We start from the raw sequence: 19,414 nt of genomic DNA, 5'->3' as shown, positions 1-19,414 counted from the left end.
AGTGTATCTTTCTAACTATATGTAGAACATGTATATTTCGTCAATGTTTATGATGTGTATTTCTGTTATCTGGCAGAGTTATCATAATTTCTCCGGACATTCTAGTAGCATTTTTTGAACATGACGTTCAATGTAAACAGTGATTTATGGATATAAATGGCATATTATTGAAAAAAACATAAATGTACTGTATAACATGTCCTATTCCTGTCATCTGATGAAGATTTTCAAAAGGTTAGTGAATTATTTTTCTTTTAATCCTGCTTTTGTGATTGCATCTATTGTTCCACAAATATGGCTATGTAAATTAGCCTATCTTTTGGTGGTGGTTTGACATAAATATGTGCTATGTTTTCGCCGTAAAACATTTTAGAAATCTGACTTGCCGGCTAGATGAACAAGGTGTTTATCTTTCATTTGAGCTATTGGACTTGTTAATGTGTGGAGGTTAAATATTTCTAAGAATATTTTTGCGTTCTGTGCGCCACTGTGTCAGTTGAGCAGGGGGGATGGTACCCCTAGAGGTACGTGTGGGGTGATGTAGTTCTAAACCATTTTGGAGTTACAGCAATTGGAATAATGAGAGTAATAATATGTGGGATTTTTAGAGTGTTCTTGCTTCCAGCAAGCACACTTATACATTTCAACCACATAAGAAGTTATTCCTTACATCGCCTTGTATTGATGAATAGTACAGGCTGTTGGGGTCAAACTTGTATTCAGGGTCTGTAGAAGATCATCAGGATGGTGTGCAGTTTCCGCCGGTCCAGATAGTCTGTCACGCATCCACCGTAGTTACATTCACCTGTCATATAGTGGATTGCTTCAAATGGCACTTTCTGTGTAGGGTGGGCAGAGGGATGTCATTAGCTATATCTGACATGACGTCCTATTCGCTATATAGTGCACTACTTTTGACCAGGACTCGCAAAGGGTAAAAATGTGTGCTCTACAGTGCATTCGGAAAGTATTCAGACCCCTTGACTTTTTCCACATTTGTTACGTTACAGCCTTATTCTGACATGGATTGAATAGTTTTTCCCCCTCATCAACCTACACACAAAACCCCATAATGACGAAGCAAAAACACGTTTTTAGAAATGTTTGCACATGTATTAGATATAAAAAACTGAAATATCAAATTTACATACACTACCGTTCAAAGGTTTTAGAACACCTATGGATTAAAGGGTTTTTCTTTATTTGGACTATTTTCTACATTGTAGAATAATAGTGAAGGAATCAAAACTACACTACCGTTCAAAAGTTTGGGGTCACTTAGAAATTACCTTGTTTTTGAAAGAAAATCACATTTTTTTGTCCATTAAAATAACATCAAATTGATCAGAAATACAGTGTAGATATTGCTAATGTTGTAAATGACTATTGTAGCTGGAAAATGCAGATTTCTAATGAAATATCTACATATCTACATTATCAGCAACCAATGGTGTGTTCCAATGGCACGTTGTGTTAGCTAATCCAAGTTTCTCATTTTAAAAGGCTAATTGAGCATTAGAAAACCCTTTTGCAATTATGTTAGAACAGTTGAAAACTGTTGTTCTGATTAAAGAAGCAATAAAACTGGCCTCCTTTAGACTAGTTGAGTATCTGGAGCTTCAGCATTTGTGGGTGGCTAGAAAGGACTTTCTTCTGAAACTTGTCAGTCTAATCTTGTTCAGAGAAATGAAGGCTATTCCATGTGAGAAATTGCCAAGAAACTGAAGATCTCGTTCAACCCTGTGCACTACTCCATTCACAGAACAGTGCAAACTGGCACTAACCAGAATAGAAAGAGGAGTGGGAGGCCCCGGTGCACAACTAAGCAAGAGGACAAGTACATTAGAGTGTCTAGTATGAGAAACAGGTCACAAGTCCTCAACTGGAAGCTTCATTAAATAGTACCCGCAAAACACCAGTCTCAACTTCAACAGTGAAGAGGCGACTCCGGGATGCTGGCCTTCTAGGCAGAGTTGCAAAGAAAAAGCCATATCTCAGACTGGTCAATAAAATTAAAAGATTAAGATGGGCAAAAGAACACACCCTGGACAGAGGAACTCTGCCTAGACAGCCAGAATCCCGGAGTCGCCTCTTCACTGTTGACGTTGAGACTGGTGATTTGTGGGTATTTTTTTATTGAAGCTGCCAGTTGAGGACTTGTGATGGAGTTACCAAAAAAGTATTAAACACATTGTAGTGGAAATTCAGTACTGAGAGAGATTTGGTCATTTCTTCAAACAAACAATCATCTTTATTTAATATCGATTAATGATTGTAATAATGAGGCTGGTCAACCCCCCCATCCTTGAGTGTTGGACCGAGTAACCTAACCTTAACACAAATGCAGAGTACTATATATAGCTGAAACTAACAATGCTCAGTCATGATTGGTTCAAGCCCCTCAGGCGGACCAAGGAGCATCATACGCCACTCTGGGTTCATCCTGTCGTTATCTGCACGTGGGTTGTTGTCTTAACCCCACCCTGGCTTAGTTTCAAAGATGCAAGGATGATTTTGAGACAATGAGGGATTGTTCTACTCCTAAGCTATCTCTAGTAAAACACATTTGTGTCTATGTAATGCAGTATTTAACCCATTTGTCAGCTCAAGCCATCTCCAGTGACCATACACCCAAATTAGCTGCAGGGAACTTCAGTGTAGACCATAAATATACAGACACTAGTAGGACAGAAATGTCTTAATATTAGTTACATATGAATTGTTAACCATTCATAATATCAAATAAAGCAGGTAAATAAGTAATTTTTCTATGACAACATCAAAATATGCTTTATAATTTCAGATTCTTCAAATAGCCACCCTTTGCCTTGATGACAGCTTTGCACACTCTTGGCACACTCAATCCCTCGTCCTGTTGGAAGGTGAACCTTCACCCTGGTCTGAGGTCCTGAGCGCTCTGGAGTAGGTTTTCATCAAGGATTTCTCTGTACTTTGCTCTGTTCATCTTTCCCTTGATCCTGCTTTGTCTACCAGTCCCTCCCGCTGAAAAACATCCCCACAGCATGATGCGCCACCACTATGCTTCACCGTGGGGATGGTCCAAAGTTTCCTCCAGACGTGATGCTTGGCATTCAGGCCAAAGAGTCAATATTGGTTTCATCAAACCAGAGAATCTTGTTTCTCATGGTCTGACATTCCTTTAGGTGCCTTTTGGAAAACTCCAAGAGGGCTGTCATGTGCCTTTTACTGAGGAGTGGCTTCCGTCTGGCCACTCTACCATAAAGGCATGATTGGTGGAGTGCTGCAGAGAAGGTGTTCCTTCTGGAAAGGTTCTCCCATCTCCACAGAGGTACTTTGGAGTTCTATCTGAATGACCATCAGGTTCTTGGTCACCTCCCTGACCAAGACTTTTCCCCCGATTTCTCCATTTGGCCAGGCGGTCAGCTCTAGGAAGAGTCTTGGTGGTCCCAAACTTCTTCCATTTAAGAATGATGGAGGCCACTGTGTTCTTGTGGATCTTCAATGCTGCAGACATTTTTTGGTACCTTTCCCCAGATCTGTGCTTTGACACAATCCTGTCTTGGAGCTCTATGAGAATTAATGTACTGTTAACTGTGGGACCATGTAGAAACATCTCAAGGATGATCAATTGAAACAGGATGCACATGAGCTCAATTTCGAGTCTCCCAAGTGGTGCAGTGGTCTAAGGCACTGCATCTCAGGCGTCTCTACTGACTGTATCACAACTAGCCGTGATTGGGATTCCCATAGGGCGGTGCAGAATTGGCCCAGCGTCGTCCGGGTTTGGCCGGTGTTGTCGTCATTTTTTTCTTGACTGACTTGTCTAGTTAAATCAAGTTTAAATAGATATTTTTTTAGCAAAGGGTCTGAATACTTATGTAAATAAGGTATTTGCAATAATGTCCATAAAAAAGTTTTTGCATTGTCATTACGGGGTATTGTGTGTAGATTGCTTTTGATTTGTTTTTATTTAATCCATTTTAGAATAAGGCTGTAATTTAACAACATTTTTAAAAAGTCAATGGGTCTGAATACTTTCAGCGAGTTTTATTTCCACTTGTAGAATCTATGCCACCGCACATTGAAGCTATTCTGGCAGCTTGTGGTGGCGCTTGTAAGTAAGCATTTCACGTTAAAGTCTACACTTGTTGTATTCGGTGCATGTGGAAAATAAAGTTTGGTTAGATTTGATTTGACACCTTTCTGCTGTTGAGTGAGTGACAGAAAAAGAGAGAGAGATACATGTAGGTTATGTTGACACTGACTGTGTTTTTCCACAAATTGAGTGCCTTTTATTTCACCTAATTTGTACATCCTGTCATAAAGAGCACACGTTCAACTTTATAACAAACATGATTTCCCATCTCAAGAGGATGTGCAGCAGGGATGGGCAATTGAATGCAAGCTGAACAAAGCATTTGAACCTGTTTAAACATTTCTAGCCTATGGTTAACAGTTAGCCACCGAAATTAATTTGACCAGTCATGCTTATCGGCCTGGAATTAAATTGGCACATATGTATATTCGTTAGTTCGTCATGTACAGTGCCTCCAGAAAGTATTCACACCCCTTTAACTTTTTCCACATTTTATTGTGTTGTAAAAGCAGATTCAAATGGATTAAATTGTCCTTTGTGTTTAACGATATACACAAAATACACTGTAATGTCAAATTGGAAGAAAAATTCTAAATGTAAATAAATTAATATGAAAACTAAGGGTCCACCTGAGTGGCGCAGTGGTCTAAGGCACTGCATCGCAGTGATATCCTGGTTCGAGTCCAGGCTCCACAGCCCGCCATGACCGGGAGACCCATGGGGCGGTGCACAATTGGTCGTTCGGGTTAGTGGAGGTTTTGGCCGGCAGTGATGTTCTTGTCCCATTGTGCACTAGCGACTCCTGTGGCGGGCTGGGCTTAATGCATGTTGACATGGTCACCACGTGCACGGTGTTTCCCCTGACCCATTGGTGCGGCTGGCTTCCGGGTTAAGTGGGCATTGTGTCAAGAAGCAGTGCTGCTTGGCTGGGTTGTGTTTCAGAGGACGCGTGGCTCGCCTCTCCCGAGTCCGTACTCGAGTTGCAGTGATGGGACAAGATTCTAACTATCAATTGGGGAGGAAAAGGGGTAGCAGGAATTACAGCTGTGAGTCTTTCAAACCTGGATTTTTCAATATTTGCTATTTTTTAAAAGTTGATTTAAGTCATAACTGTAGCTCGGCCACTCAGGAACATTCAATGTCGCGTTGGTAAGCAACTCTGGTGTATATATGGCCTTGTGTTCTAGGTTATTGTCCTGCTGAAAGGTGAATTTGTCTTCCAGTGTCTGTTGGAAAGTAGATTAAACTAGGTTTTCCTCTAGGATTTTTCCTGTGCTTAGCTCCATTATGTTTCTTTTTATCATAGAAAACTCCCTAATCCTTGTGAATGACAAGCGTACCCATAACATGATGTAGCCCCCACCATGCTTGAAAATATGAAGAGTGCTACTCAGTGACATAACGCTTTGTCCTCAGAACATAATGTTAATTTCTTAGCAATTTTTTAGCAGTTTTACTTTAGTACTTTATTGCAAACAGGATGCATGTTTTATTCTGTACAGACTTCCTTCTTTTCACTCTGTCATTGTTGATCCATGGAGGATGGATCAACAAAGCTGTTGATCCATCCTCCATTTTCTCATATCATAACCATTAAACTGTTTAAAATCACCACTGGCCTCATGGTGAAATCGCTGAGTGATTTCCTTCTTCTCTGAAAAATGAGTTAAGAAGGATGCCTGTATCTCTGTAATGACTTGGATTATTGATATACCATCCAAAGTGTAATTAAGAAGTTAACCATTGTAAGGGATTTCCTCTTCTTCCGAAGAGGAGAGGTGAAAAGGATCGGAGGACCAATATGCGGCGTGGTAAGTGTCCATGGTTCTTTAATAAAGCAACTACACGTGAACAAACTAACAAAACAAGAAATGTGAAAACCCAAAACAGCCCTATCTGGTGCAAACAGAGACAGGAACAAACACCCACAAACACACAGTGAAACCCAGGCTACCTAAGTATGATTCTCAATCATAGACAACTAATAACACCTGCCTCTGATTGAGAACCATACTAGGCCGAAACATAGAAATACCCAAATCATAGAAAATCAAACATAGACTGCCCACCCCAACTTACGCCCTGACCATACTAAATGATGATAAAACAAAGGAAATAAAGGTCAGTACGTGACAACCATGCTCAAAGGGATATTCAATGTCTGCTTTTTTATTTTTTAACCATCTACCAATAGGTGCCCTTCTTTGCGAAGCATTGGAAAACCTCCCTGGTCTCGTGGTTGAATCTGTGTTTGAAATTCACTGCTCGACTGAGGGACCTTACATACTTTTTGTTGTGTGGGGTAGAGATGAGGTTGTCATTCAAAAATAATTTAAAACACTATTATTGCACAAAGAGTCCATGCATCTTATTATGTGACTTTTTAAGCACATGTTTAGACTTGAATTTATTTAGGCTTGCCATAACAAAGAGGTTGAACACTTATTGACTGAAGACATTTCAGGAGGAGCTCGCAGCTCCTCAAGAGGATGCTGCTTGGTGTGAAACGTGTTCTTATAAGCCCAGGGGTTGCAAAAACTTGAAGAAAAAACTTGGACACCTAGACATTTTGCTTCATATTAGGAGGAATGTCTTACCTTGCTTCAAAGTAACCTAGCTAAAACCCAGCCATAGAAACGTTGAGGCAAATATTTTATAAGGACTTCCTCATATGCCCTTGAAACATTTCTCTTCTGTTCTATTGGTTTTCATGTCAAATTACTTTTATTGTCCAGATGCCAAATGCACAATCTGAATCAAATCAGAAACTCATCCTAGTTGTTGCATGTTTAGTTTCTAACAGAGATCTCTGTCACATGAAACCGCTTGCTTCTGGTAGGCTTTTTAGAACAGTGTTTTTCATTGATGTTTTACATTGTCTGCTTAATTACAATTCATTTGGGCTCTCGAGTGGCACAGCGGTCTAAGGCACTGCATCTCAGTGCAAGAAGCATCACTACAGTCCCTGGTTTAAATCCAGTCTGTATCACATCCAGCTGTGATTGGGAGTCCCATAGGATGGTGCACAATTGGCCCAGTGTTGTCCAGGTTAGGCAGTCATTGTAAATAATAATTTGTTCTTACCTGACTTGCCTAGTTAAATAAAGGTTACAGTAGTTGCATGTTTAATAATATCTTGGCTGTGAAACGATAGGCCTGCTATTCTCACATTTTTCAAATAAGCTCTTCATAAGAAATTTCTGTTCCTTGTAAACATTCATAATATTTTCTGTTTGTCATGTCATTTTAGTGTTTGGAACTAATTGAACTGGTTGTTAACTGGTTCACCAACAACACAGAGTCCACCTGCAGAGACAAATGTCTACTGCCCACTCACTCTTCAACTTTATTTCACAATCACCAATTTCATTACTGTACATTCTGAGGTCAGTTTGTTTGAGAGAGTGGAAGTGAGACAGCAAGATCTGAACCTAGAGATGAGATAGAGCTGAGGGAATTATGTTTTCAGAACAAATGATCTGAACTTAGATGGGGAACTAACCAGTATCAAAAAAAGGCATCAAAGTACATTCTAGTCATGCAAGGGTCATCTTGGTAGTAGGGGCCTAATTAAGGGCATATGCTCTCTAAAACTTTGAGAAACTAAAGTTTTTAGCACTTTTGAGAGAAAGGACAGATGTTTAATTTATTGTGAAATGAATTTCATAGAAATGATACATGAGGGCCAATGACACAAAAGTGTGTTTGATTGCGTAACACGCAAGTGCATGTGTGTGAATGTTTATTTGGAGCCGGCAAAGTCAAGAAGTGTGTGTGTGTGTACTAGAGTGTACCTCTTACTGCTCCAGGAACATATGGAGGTGCTGGATGAAGATCCTTAGGTCGGACTCGTTGAACTCATATGGGATGTTCCAGCCCATGGGAACAAACTTCTTCCTCTCCTGGATCAATACCTGGAAAGGCCATACAGCAGCCTCTTAAACACAACCTGAAGGAAACACACAATCACACACACATCTAGTCCACCATCTTACAAAGAGTCTAAAATATGTATAACACATCAGTCCAAGTGTCTAGGAGAAACAATACACATCTGAGACAAACCAATATTGTAATAACCATTATGTATTCCTTAAAATGGTTTTGCCCACATTAATAACAGCCACGGTAACTTAATTGATTGCAACCACTCTGGGCATGTAATGATACAGTTTTGTATATCGTTATAGATTTAAAGGGACACCCTGACATATAAACATGTACTGTACACACACATATAGGCAGGCAGGCAGGCAGGCAGGCAGGCAGACACACACACCGGCTTGCTGCTGTTGTAGAAGAACTCAAGGTCGGAGATGAGGAAGGCGTGGGCAATGTTGGTGCGGAGGCTCATTGGTCATCTTCACCCCATTCTGAAACACTGCCATGGGAAAGTGGGCAAGGTGTAGCTGGTTAGCCACAGACGGGAGTCTGGGTGGTGTCAGGGTTCATCTCCTATCAGAAGCACACAGGGTAGAGACATTGGGGTACAAAAACAGACACATGTATATGGGAGTATTATAGACCCCTTATACAGATATTGTACAGTATAGGCTCCGACTTAAAGGTGAAATTTGAAGTTTAAACAATAACAAAGCGGCCACCCCACCACCTTCTTTGGTAAATAGCTTAGGGATGGGGCTAGAGAAATGTAACATTCTCAAAATCATAGACAGACCAATGAATCTATATTAACCTAATAAAACAGTTATGTAGAAATGAGGTTTGTGCAGTAGGCCTAATAGCCTAAATTATCAGAGGATATTGGCTATCCTTGGCCTGCCAGAATTGTTCTGCTCAGACCGTATTCTTTTTCAAAACTCAATCTATAATAATAAAATAGATCAGTCGTTGTATTACTTACAAGGGACAGCTGAGCATGAATTTAAATAATTCGCTTTTTTATTTTACTGGACTGATGGTCCATCTGATGGTCAGTCTCAGAGGCAGGGAGAGAACAGCAGTGGGTCTATCTCTCACAGTCCCTGCTCTCTCCTTTCCTCCAGTGAGACTGACCGGAGAAAGGGGACACCATCTTCCACCTGATGGCAAAACTTGAGTCACACCGCATTACTTGCTGTCTCTGCCTGGCTCTGCCTGCCTGGCCTTGCTGTCTCTGCTTGGCCGGTTCCCCTCTCTCCACTGGGATTCTCTGCCTCTAACCCTATTACAGGGGCTGAGTCACTGGCTTACTGGTGCTCTTCCATGCCGCCCCTAGGAGGGGTGCGTCACTTGAGTGGGTTGAGTCACTGACGTGATCTTCGTGTCCGGTTTGGCCCCCCTTGGGTTGTGCCGTGGCGGAGATCTTTGTGGGCTATACTCGGCCTTGTCTCAGGATGGTAAGTTGGTGGCTGAAGATATCCCTCTAGTGTTGTTTGGGCTGTGCTTTGGCAAAGTGGGTGGGGTTATATCCTGCCTGTTGGGCCCTGTCTGGGGGTATCGTCAGATGGAGCCAAGGGTCTGAATACTTATGTAAATAAGGTTATTCTGTTTTATTTTCATACATTTGCAAAAATGTCTATAAAAAAGTTTTCACATTGTCATTACGGGGTATTGTGTGTAGATTGCTTTGGATTTGTTTTTATTTAATCAATTTTAGAATAAGGCTGTAATTTAACAACATTTTTAAAAAGTCAATGGGTCTGAATACTTTCCGAAGGCACTGTTTGTTATGGTGGGGGTTGCATTTTCCTGGCATGTTTTAGTTCCACTTGTAGAATCTATGCCACCGCACATTGAAGCTATTCTGACAGCTTGTGGTGGCGCAGCACCCTTTTAAGACACTTTATGTTGGTGTTTCCTTAATTTTGGCATTAACCTGTATGTCCTTGTGTTAAAACTTAATAATGCAGTTTATTTATTTTTATTAATTAGTTACCCAAACAAGACAGGGCCCCCCAGTTACCCACGTGTGCCTTCTACCTCCTCTCCTCCCCCATCTGATTATTAGCAGAGCGGCAGCAGGCAGTCTACACTCATAGCCTTCCTCTGGTTGGCAGTTGCAGTGAAAAAATACAAAATATATAGTACATATACAGTATATATTTCCTTAATATATATATTTTTTGCTGCCTCTTGGGCCCCACAAGGGCCTGGGCCCTTTAGGGGTTCAGCCCCAATAAGCTCCTGCATTTAACCGGCCCTGGCCATTTAGGAAACAGTCACTAAGTGAGTAACAGAAAAATATATACAGTATATACAGTGCCTTGCAATAGTATTCACCCCCCTTGGCATTTTTTCCTATTTTGTTCCATTATAACCTGAATTTAAGTGGATTTTTATTTGCATTTCATGTAATGGACATACACAAAAGAGTCCAAATTGGTGAAGTGAAATGAAAAACAAAACTTGTTTAAAAAGTGGTGCATGCATATGTATTTCCCCCCTTTGCTATGAAGCCCCTAAATAAGATCTGGTGTAACCAATTTCCTTCAGAAGTCACATAATTTGTTAAATAAAGTAAGTGTCACATATGTCACATGATCTCTATACACCTGTTCTGAAAGGCCCCAGAGTCTGAAACACCATCAAGCAAGCGGCACCATGAAGACCAAGGATCTCTCCAAACAGGTCAGGGACAAAGTTGTGGAGAAGTACAGATCAGGGTAGGGTTATAAAAATATCTGACATTTTGAACATCCCACGGAGCACCAATAAATCCATTATTGAAAAATGGAAATAACATGGCACCACAACAAACCTGCCAAGAGAGGGCCACTCACCAAAAATCACGGACCAGACAAGGAGGGCATTAACCAGAGAGGCAACAAAGAGACCAAAGATAACCCTGAAGGAGCTGCAAAGCTCCGCAGTGGAGATTGGAGTATCTGTCCATAGGACCACTTTAAGCCATACACTCCACAGAGCTGGGCTTTACAGAAGAGTGACCAGAAAAAAAATAAGCAAACATGTTTGGTGTTCGCCAAAAGGAATGTGGGAGACTCCCCAAACATATGGAAGAAGGTACTCTGGTCAGATGAGACTAAAATTGAGCTTTTTGACCATCAAGGAAAATGCTATGTCTGGCACAAACCCTACACCTCTCATCACCCCAAGAACACCATGCCTACAGTGAAGCATGGTGGTGGCAGCATCATGGTGTGAGGATGTTTTTTAACGGCAGGGACTGAGAAACTGGTCAGAATTCAAGGAATGATGAATGGCGCTAAATACAGGGAAATTCTTGAGGGAAACCTGTTTCAGTCTTCCAGAGATTTGAGACTGTTACGGAGGTTCACCTTCCAGCAGGAAAATGACCCTAAGCATACTGATAAAGCAACACTCAAGTGGTTTAAGGGGAAACATTTAAATGTCTTGGAATGGCCTAGTCAAAGCCCAGACCTCAATCCAATTGGGAATCTGTGGTATGACTTAAGGATTGCTGTACACAAGCAGAACCCATCCAACTTGAAGGAGCTGAAGCAGTTTTGCCTTGAAGAATGGGCAAAAATCCCAGTGGGTAGATGTGCCAAGCTTATAGAGACATACCCCAAGAGACTTGCAGCTGTAATTTCTGCAAAAGGTGGCTCCACAAAGTATTGACTTTCAGGGGGACTTTCTGTTTTTTTGTCTTATTTCTTGTTTGTTTCACATATCGAATATTTTGCATCTTCAAAGTGTTGTGTAAATCAAATGATACAAACTCCTCAAAAATTCATTTGAATTCCAGGTTGTAAGGCAACAAAATAGAAAAAATGCCAAGGGTGGTGAACACTTTCGCAAGCCACTGTAGAGAGAGAGAAAGAGAAAGGAAGAGAGCGAGAGACACAAAAATCACTCTCATATTAGGTTGATGACATTGACATGTTGTTGAGAGGGGGAGTGACCATTAAGGAAAGCACATAAAATTGTCAGAGACTCCTGTCACCCAAGTTATAGACTGTTTTCTCTGCTGTTTTCTCTCGGCAAGCGGTAGCGGATCGCCAAGTCTAGGACCAAAAGGCTCCTCAACAGCTTCTACCCCCAAGCCATTAGACTGCTGAACAATTCATAAAAATTGCAACCGGACAATTTACATTGACCCCCGCTCCCTCCCTTTTGTACACTGTTGTTACTCGCTGTTTCTTTGTTATCTAGGCATAGTCACTTCGTCCACAACCTACATGTACAGATTACCTCAACTAGCCTGTACCCCTGCACACTGACTCGGTACCGGTGCCCCCTGTATATAGTCTCGTTATTGTTTTTCTAATTGTGTTACTTTTTCTTATTACTTTTAATTTTAGCCTACTTGGTAAATATTTTCTTCTTCTTGAACTGCACTGTTGGTTAAGTGCTTGTAAGTAAACATTTCATGGTAAAGTCTACAGTTGTTGCATGTGGAAAATAAAGTTTGGTTAGATTTGATTTGACACCTTTCTGCTGTTGAGTGAGTGACAGAAAAAGAGAGAGAGATACATGTAGGTTAGGTTGACACTGACTGTGTTTTTCCACAAATTGAGTGCCTTTTATTTCAACCTAATTTGTACATCCTGTCATAAAGAGCACACGTTCAACTTTATAACAAACATGAATTCCCATCTCAAGAGGATGTGCAACAGGGATGGGCAATTGAATGCAAGCTGAAAAAAGCATTTGAACCTGTTTAAACATTTCTAGCCTATGGTTAACAGTTATTTGGTTAGCCACCGAAATTAATTTGACCAGTCATGCTTATCGGCCTGGAATTAAATTGGCACATATGTATATTCGTTAGTTCGTCATGTACAGTGCCTCCAGAAAGTATTCACACCCCTTTAACTTTTTCCATATTTTCTTGTGTTGTAAAAGCAGATTCAAATGGATTAAATTGTCCTTTGTGTTTAACGATATACACAAAATACACTGTAATGTCAAATTGGAAGAAAAATTCAAACGTTTGTAAAAAAAAAAAATATGAAAACTAAGGGTTCACCTGAGTGGCGCAGTGGTCTAAGGCACTGCATCGCAGTTATATCCTGGTTCGAGTCCAGGCTCTGGCGTAGCCTGCCGTGACCGGGAGACCCATGGGGCGGTGCACAATTGGTCGTTCGGGTTAGTGGAGGGTTTGGCCGGCAGTGATGTTCTTGTCCCATTGTGCACTAGCGACTCCTGTCTGGGCTTAATGCATGTTGACATGGTCACCAGGTGTTTCCTCTGACCCATTGGTGCTTCCGGGTTAAGCGGGCATTGTGTCAAGAAGCAGTGCTGCTTGGCTGGGTTGTGTTTCAGAGGACGCGTGGCTCTTGACCTTCGCCTCTCCCGAGTCCGTACTCGAGTTGCAGTGATGGGACAAGATTCTAACTATCAATTGGGGAGGAAAAGGGGTAGCAGGAATTACAGCTGTGAGTCTTTCAAACCTGGATTTTTCAATATTTGCTATTTTTTTTAAGTTGATTTAAGTCATAACTGTAGCTCGGCCACTCAGGAACATTCAATGTTGCGTTGGTAAGTAACTCTGGTGTATATTTGGCCTTGTGTTCTAGGCTATTGTCCTGCTGAAAGGTGAATTTGTCTTCCAGTGTCTGTTGGAAAGTAGATTAAACTAGGTTTTCCTCTAGGATTTTTCCTGTGCTTAGCTCCATTATGTTTCTTTTTATCATAGAAAACTCCCTAATCCTTGTGAATGACAAGCGTACCCATAACATGATGTAGCCCCCACCATGCTTGAAAATATGAAGAGTGCTACTCAGTGACATAACGCTTTGTACTCAGAACATAATGTTAATTTCTTTGCAATTTTTTAGCAGTTTTACTTTAGTACTTTATTGCAAACAGGATGCATGTTTTATTCTGTACAGACTTCCTTCTTTTCACTCTGTCATTGTTGATCCATGGAGGATGGATCAACAAAGCTGTTGATCCATCCTCAATTTTCTCATATCATAACCATTAAACTGTTTAAAATCACCACTGGCCTCATGGTGAAATCACTGAGTGATTTCCTTCTTCTCTGAAAAATGAGTTAGGAAGGATGCCTGTATCTCTGTAATGACTTGGATTATTGATATACCATCCAAAGTGTAATTAAGAAGTTAACCATTGTAAGGGATTTCCTCTTCTTCCGAAGAGGAGAGGTGAAAAGGATCGGAGGACCAATATGCGGCGTGGTAAGTGTCCATGGTTCTTTAATAAAGCAACTACACGTGAACAAACTAACAAAACAAGAAATGTGAAAACCCAAAACAGCCCTATCTGGTGCAAACAGAGACAGGAACAAACACCCATTGGTGCTTCCGGGTTAAGCGGGCATTGTGTCAAGAAGCAGTGCTGCTTGGCTGGGTTGTGTTTCAGAGGACGCGTGGCTCTTGACCTTCGCCTCTCCCGAGTCCGTACTCGAGTTGCAGTGATGGGACAAGATTCTAACTATCAATTGGGGAGGAAAAGGGGTAGCAGGAATTACAGCTGTGAGTCTTTCAAACCTGGATTTTTCAATATTTGCTATTTTTTAAAAGTTGATTTAAGTCATAACTGTAGCTCGGCCACTCAGGAACATTCAATGTCGCGTTGGTAAGCAACTCTGGTGTATATATGGCCTTGTGTTCTAGGTTATTGTCCTGCTGAAAGGTGAATTTGTCTTCCAGTGTCTGTTGGAAAGTAGATTAAACTAGGTTTTCCTCTAGGATTTTTCCTGTGCTTAGCTCCATTATGTTTCTTTTTATCATAGAAAACTCCCTAATCCTTGTGAATGACAAGCGTACCCATAACATGATGTAGCCCCCACCATGCTTGAAAATATGAAGAGTGCTACTCAGTGACATAACGCTTTGTACTCAGAACATAATGTTAATTTCTTAGCAATTTTTTTGCAGTTTTACTTTAGTACTTTATTGCAAACAGGATGCATGTTTTATTCTGTACAGACTTCCTTCTTTTCACTCTGTCATTGTTGATCAATGGAGGATGGATCAATAATGCTGTTGATCCATCCTCCATTTCCTCATATCACAACCATTAAACTGTTTAAAATCACCACTGGCCTCATGGTGAAATCGCTGAGCGATTTCCTTCTTCTCTGAAAAATGAGTTAGGAAGGATGCCTGTATCTCTGTAATGACTTGGATTATTGATACACCACCCAAAGTGTAATTAAGAAGTTAACCATGCTCAAAGGGATATTCAATGTCTGCTTTTTTATTTTTTTAACCATCTACCAATAGGTGCCCTTCTTTGCGAAGCATTTGAAAACCTCCCTGGTCTTTGTGGTTGAAACTGTGTTTGAAATTCACTGCTCGACTGAGGGATCTTACATACATTTTGTTGTGTGGGGTAGAGATGAGGTTGTCATTCAAAAATAATTTAAAACACTATTATTGCACAAAGAGTCCATGCATCTTATTATGTGACTTGTTAAGCACATGTTTAGACTTGAATTTATTTAGGCTTGCCATAACAAAGAGGTTGAACACTTATTGACTGAAGACATTTCAGGAGGAGCTCGCAGCTCCTAAAGCGGATGCTGCTTGGTATGAAACGTGTTCTTATAAGCCCAGGGGTTGCAAAAACTTGACATTTTGCTTCATATTAGGAGGAATGTCTTACCTTGCTTCAAAATAACCTAGCTAAAACCCAGCCATAGACATGCTGAGGCAAATATTTTATAAGGACTTCCTCATATGCCCTTGAAACATTTCTCTTCTGTTCTATTGGTTTTCATGTCAAATTACTTTTATTGTCCAGATGCCAAATGCACAATCTGAATCAAATCAGAAACTCATCCTAGTTGTTGCATGTTTAGTTTCTAACAGAGATCTCTGTCACATGAAACCGCTTGCTTCTGGTAGGCTTTTTAGAACAGTGTTTTTCATTGATGTTTTACATTGTCTGCTTAATTACAATTCATTTGGGCTCTCGAGTGGCACAGCGGTCTAAGGCACTGCATCTCAGTGCAAGAAGCATCACTACAGTCCCTGGTTTAAATCCAGTCTGTATCACATCCAGCTGTGATTGGGAGTCCCATAGGATGGTGCACAATTGGCCCAGTGTTGTCCAGGTTAGGCAGTCATTGTAAATAATAATTTGTTCTTACCTGACTTGCCTAGTTAAATAAAGGTTACAGTAGTTGCATGTTTAATAATATCTTGGCTGTGAAACGATAGGCCTGCTATTCTCAAATTTTTCAAATAAGCTCTTCATAAGAAATTTCTGTTCCTTGTAAACATTCATAATATTTTCTGTTTGTCATGTCATTTTAGTGTTTGGAACTAATTGAACTGGTTGTTAACTGGTTCACCAACAACACAGAGTCCACCTGCAGAGACAAATGTCTACTGCCCACTCACTCTTCAACTTTATTTCACAATCACCAATTTCATTACTGTACATTCTGAGGTCAGTTTGTTTGAGAGAGTGGAAGTGAGACAGCAAGATCTGAACCTAGAGATGAGATAGAGCTGAGGGAATTATGTTTTCAGAACAAATGATCTGAACTTAGATGGGGAACTAACCAGTATCAAAAAAAGGCATCAAAGTACATTCTAGTCATGCAAGGGTCATCTTGGTAGTAGGGGCCTAATTAAGGGCATATGCTCTCTAAAACTTTGAGAAACTAAAGTTTTTAGCACTTTTGAGAGAAAGGACAGATGTTTAATTTATTGTGAAATGAATTTCATAGAAATGATACATGAGGGCCAATGACACAAAAGTGTGTTTGATTGCGTAACACGCAAGTGCATGTGTGTGAATGTTTATTTGGAGCCGGCAAAGTCAAGAAGTGTGTGTGTGTGTGTACTAGAGTGTACCTCTTACTGCTCCAGGAACATATGGAGGTGCTGGATGAAGATCCTTAGGTCGGACTCGTTGAACTCATATGGGATGTTCCAGCCCATGGGAACAAACTTCTTCCTCTCCTGGATCAATACCTGGAAAGGCCATACAGCAGCCTCTTAAACACAACCTGAAGGAAACACACAATCACACACACATCTAGTCCACCATCTTACAAAGAGTCTAAAATATGTATAACACATCAGTCCAAGTGTCTAGGAGAAACAATACACATCTGAGACAAACCAATATTGTAATAACCATTATGTATTCCTTAAAATGGTTTTGCCCACATTAATAACAGCCACGGTAACTTAATTGATTGCAACCACTCTGGGCATGTAATGATACAGTTTTGTATATCGTTATAGATTTAAAGGGACACCCTGACATATAAACATGTACTGTACACACACATATAGGCAGGCAGGCAGGCAGGCAGGCAGGCAGACACACACACCGGCTTGCTGCTGTTGTAGAAGAACTCAAGGTCGGAGATGAGGAAGGCGTGGGCAATGTTGGTGCGGAGGCTCATTGGTCATCTTCACCCCATTCTGAAACACTGCCATGGGAAAGTGGGCAAGGTGTAGCTGGTTAGCCACAGACGGGAGTCTGGGTGGTGTCAGGGTTCATCTCCTATCAGAAGCACACAGGGTAGAGACATTGGGGTACAAAAACAGACACATGTATATGGGAGTATTATAGACCCCTTATACAGTTTAGATATTGTACAGTATAGGCTCCGACTTAAAGGTGAAATTTGAAGTTTAAACAATAACAAAGCGGCCACCCCACCACCTTCTTTGGTAAATAGCTTAGGGATGGGGCTAGAGAAATGTAACATTCTCAAAATCATAGACAGACCAATGAATCTATATTAACCTAATAAAAACAGTTATGTAGAAATGAGGTTTGTGCAGTAGGCCTAATAGCCTAAATTATCAGAGGATATTGGCTATCCTTGGCCTGCCAGAATTGTTCTGCTCAGACCGTATTATTTTTCAAAACTCAATCTATAATAATAAAATAGATCAGTCGTTGTATTACTTACAAGGGACAGCTGAGCATGAATTTAAATAATTCGCTTTTTTATTTTACTGGACTGATGGTCCATCTGATGGTCAGTCTCAGAGGCAGGGAGAGAACAGCAGTGGGTCTATCTCTCACAGTCCCTGCTCTCTCCTTTCCTCCAGTGAGACAGACCGGAGAAAGGGGACACCATCTTCCACCTGATGGCAAAACTTGAGTCACACCGCATTACTTGCTGTCTTTGCCTGGCTCTGCCTGCCTGGCCTTGCTGTCTCTGCCTGGCCGGTTCCCCTCTCTCCACTGGGATTCTCTGCCTCTAACCCTATTACAGGGGCTGAGTCACTGGCTTACTGGTGCTCTTCCATGCCGTCCCTAGGAGGGGTGCGTCACTTGAGTGGGTTGAGTCACTGACATGATCTTCGTGTCCGGTTTGGCGCCCCCCCTTGGGTTATACTGTGGGCTATACTCGGCCTTGTCTCTGTAAGTTGGTGGCTGAAGATATCCCTCTAGTGGTGTTTGGGCTGTGCTTTGGCAAAGTGGGTGGGGTTATATCCTGCCTGTTGGGCCCTGTCTAGGGGTATCGTCAGATGGAGCCACAGTGTCTCCCGAACCCTCCTGTCCCAGCCTCCAGTATTTATGCTGCAGTAGTTTATGTGTTGGGGGGCTAGGGTCAGTCTGTTAAATCTGGAGAATTTCTCCTGTCTTATCCGGTGTCCTATGTGAATTTAAGTATGCTCTCTCTATTTCTGTCTCTCTCCTTTCTCTCTCTTTCTCTCTTTCTGTCTTTCTTTCTCTCTCTCAGAGGACCTGAGCCCTAGGACCATGCCTCAGGACTACCTGGCCTGATGACTCCTTGCTGTCCCCAGTCCACCTGGCCGTGATGCTGCTCCAGTTTCAACTGTTGTTTGCGGCTATGGAACCCTGACCTGTTAGCTGAACGTGCTACCTCTCCCGGACCTTCTGTTTTCAACTCTCTAGAGACAGCAGGAGCAGTAGAGATACTCTGAATGATCAGCTATGAAAAGCCAACTGACATTTACTCCTTAGGTGCTGACCTGTTGCACCCTCGACAACCACTGTGATGATTTTTATTTGACCCTCCTGGTCAGATGACCATCTTGGCCATGTTCTGTTATAATCTCCACCCGGCACAGCCAGAAGAGGACTGGCCACCCCTCATAGCCTGGTTCCTCTCTAGGGTTCTTCCTAGGTTCTGGCCTTTCTAGGGAGTTTTTTCTAGCCACCGTGATTCTACACCTGCATTGCTTGCTGTTTGGGGTTTTAGGCTGAGTTTCTGTACAGTACTTTGAGACATCAGCTGATGTAAGAATAGCTTTATAAATACATTTGATTTGATCTGATTACTTCTGCCTCATACACATCTATCGAGACCAGACACGATCAAGACACGCAGGTTAAAATATCAAAACCAACTGTTATATTAATTTCTGGGAAGTCGAGACATACACGAAACATTTAGCTAGATAGCTGTTGCTAGAAGTTTGTCATTGAAGATGAACATTGGGTTGTTAACTTTTAGGGATAGGGGGCAGTATTCGGAAATTCGGATGAATGACGTGCCTG

The 19,414-nt window shown here is 41.4% G+C and overlaps 1 pseudogene; it reads right to left on the bottom strand.

The window, feature by feature from the left end:
* Positions 1-719: 719 nt before the first annotated feature.
* Positions 720-18,059, bottom strand: LOC116357732 (dynein heavy chain 7, axonemal-like; annotated as a pseudogene).
* Positions 18,060-19,414: the final 1,355 nt, after the last annotated feature.

This window comes from Oncorhynchus kisutch, linkage group LG26 (assembly GCF_002021735.2).
Source record: "Oncorhynchus kisutch isolate 150728-3 linkage group LG26, Okis_V2, whole genome shotgun sequence".
NCBI lineage: Eukaryota > Metazoa > Chordata > Actinopteri > Salmoniformes > Salmonidae > Oncorhynchus > Oncorhynchus kisutch.
The sequence above is the reverse complement of the archived record's forward strand: the minus strand, read 5'-3'. Positions and strand labels throughout refer to the sequence as shown.